The sequence below is a fragment of the Stenella coeruleoalba genome (genome assembly GCF_951394435.1).
Source record: "Stenella coeruleoalba genome assembly, chromosome: 18".
Classification (NCBI taxonomy): Eukaryota; Metazoa; Chordata; class Mammalia; order Artiodactyla; family Delphinidae; genus Stenella; species Stenella coeruleoalba.
In genome coordinates, this window is record NC_137164.1 from 35,917,143 (window position 1) to 35,919,921 (window position 2,779).

The 2,779-nt window shown below is 40.5% G+C and overlaps 1 pseudogene across 1 annotated transcript; it reads right to left on the minus strand.

The window, feature by feature from the left end:
* Positions 1 to 254: 254 nt before the first annotated feature.
* On the minus strand, positions 255 to 2,142 carry LOC307176605 (NACHT, LRR and PYD domains-containing protein 12-like; annotated as a pseudogene). The gene is made up of 2 exons: positions 2,119 to 2,142; positions 255 to 1,384 (listed from the first exon to the last, which is right to left on the minus strand). The product of its transcript is annotated as an NACHT, LRR and PYD domains-containing protein 12-like (transcript).
* Between the last annotated feature and the right edge of the window lie 637 nt (positions 2,143 to 2,779).

Genomic DNA, 2,779 nt, shown 5'->3' on the forward strand with positions numbered 1-2,779 from the left:
CTAGATGCCAGTAGGTTCCCCCACCCCAATGTCTTCTGTCATTGCCAAGTGTCCCCTGGTGGAGCAAAATCACTCTCAGTTGTGACCTTCTGCTCTAGAGTCATCTGGGACAATTCTCTAAATTCTCTCCATGGCACCAACATTCTTCAGACTAAAACTCCAAGCTCAGTCACATGATGATTACATAAACCCCAAGCAGAAAGGATTTATTCTGCATGTAAATTTGTCTCTTGAGGAAATAAAAGGCCTTATCATTATGTTGATTGGCAGGTCCTGGGATGATCTTCCTCCCTCCTTACTGCAAGAGAAGAAGCAGTAGATAGAACCATTCGGCAGCCAACGTCTAAGTAAGGTTTTGTTAGGTGAAGTGCTGCCAGTCTTCCGTGGCTTGTTCCAAATAACCAGAACACTTGGAGTTTGCAGCTGGGATGACTCAGGATCTATCATAGCAGCCTGATACCTGTGTTTCCCAGCACGTTGTTAGTCAGATAAACTCTTATTGTCTGGGTAACCCCCAGGCTAGAAGAGAAACATCAAATCTCTGCTTATAAGCCCACAGCTATCCAGCCATAGTTTCTGGAGTCCACAGGTGGGGTGTCACAGGCCCTCACACAGCAAACATATGCCCCAGTTTCCCAGGTCATTCAAACTCAGATCCAACTCCCAGAGTTGGTGGTTGGCCTAGGGCACAGCAGAGAGACACTCAAAGGCTGTAGAACTGAGCCATCAAATGCCTAACCAGAGGGTCTGGAGTTTACTTGGATGCCTGAAACCCTCATACAGCAGCAGCACTTAGGTTCCCCAGCTCATTCAAGTTTAGATCCAACTCTGCCAGGCTCTGATTCACACTGAGGGTGGGAGTCAGGTCTTCACAGGCAGCAGCAGTGACTTGGCAAATCTTCAACTGCAAGATCCTCAGCCAATGACTGGGTGCCTCAAGCTTAACAGAAAAGCCTCAGATCCAAATCCTCCAGTGCACTTGGTGCTGAGCAAGGAGGCAGTGTCCTGTCAAGCCACAACTTCCAGAGGACACTTCCTCAACTGAATCATCTGCATCCTGCATTTGGGATGTTGGAGCCCCTCACAGAGCAGTTCCATGCCTGACAACCCCAAGTCATTGCTCCTTAGGTCCATCCTTATTAAATTCTTATTGGATATCAGAGCTGCTGTGAGGTCCTGATATGCAGGGCTAGAAACTCAGCACCTCTTCAACCTCAATTCTGCAGTTTGTATTTGGGGTGTCTGAGTCTTTGACAGAGCAGCTTCACCCCCAGCTTCTCAGGGCATTGCAATACAAAAGCAGCTCTATCAGATTTGGATTAGAGCTTAGAGCATCAGCAAGCTGTTCATTGTAGATGTCTGACAAAACAATCCTCTCGGCTGACTATGCCAATAGCATCTGGACCCTGAAGTCCATCTCACCCATCTTCTTCACCCACACTGCAGGCAGCCCTGTACCAGTGCAAATTTATAGAAATTTATAGAGATACTATAACTAGCGCTGTCAGTGTAGAATGTATGGTTAGGAATTCTGCCTATGAATGTGTTTCTATCTGTGCTTGAAGATGGAAGTGATTATATAGCTTATTGCCTATGAGAAATAACAATTATAGATAATATTTATTTTAATTGGAACTGGGGTGATTTAAAATATAATAGTATCAAAGTCTTAACATTTATAGAAAACTAAACTGATATTGCCAATATTAAGAGAGGCAGAAAAGCGATGTGAAAGGACACCAAAATGTTTTCCCTTTCCAGCTATAGGAAAAATTAGATACTTCAAATTTTACTCTGTATAAAATAAGTAAGAGTAGTCTAATTGATGATGTGTTAACAAACATTTCCCAAACCTCCATGCCTTGAAGCAACAAGAATTTATTTCTTTTCTACATTTTAAATTTGTTCTGGGATCCAAGCTAGTTAAGTGTCATACCATGTGGGATATCACTGGCCATGATGAAAAGAAGAAGATGGACTTTTACAGTAGTACCCAACCCCTGCACCATTAATAAGTATTGGCCAAGAAATAAAACTTTGCTGCTATATGCCACTGAGATTTTGAGGCTGATTATCATCACAGAATAACTCTCTCCTGATTGAAATAGATATTTGTACCTGAAGCAGGTTGTCCATGGGCATGGTTCATCAGTTTGCACAGAAGATATGAATATTGGAATCTGGAAAATAATGATAAATGTTATACAGTAGCAGAAAAAAGTAAAACTATCCCTAGCAATATACTAAAATATCTCATGAAATTTTAACTCTGGGACAAGAAGTCTGAAAACACTATTAATAGAACACATTTGTTGTTGTTTGTTGTATTTGATAAGGTACTGCCAGAAAAAAAAGATCTCAGGAAAAACAAAACAAAACAAAAAAAACAATAGAAACCCCAGCTTATCAGAATTAAGAACAAGAATTAAGAATAGAGAGACAAGATAATTGAAGTCCTGTAGGTTCATAAGAAGAAATTATTTTTTACCTTACCCTCTCATTATTCCAGAAGGAAAGAAGAAACAAAAGAAGATTTGAGCTATAAATATTTATTAAAATTTAGCAACATGAAAAAAATATTAGTATTTTATTACCCATGCTTAAAACCTGAATGGATTAAGATGCCTCAGTACAAGCATGACCTTACTATTGTGTAGGATCTAGTACTTTTAACTGCATAAGTTGACTCAGAGGATTGAGGCTAGTGGTAAAATCCCCAAATCAAAGACATTTAAGCTCAGGGTGCCTATATTTGGGTCTATTGTAGAGGCAGCAAGAA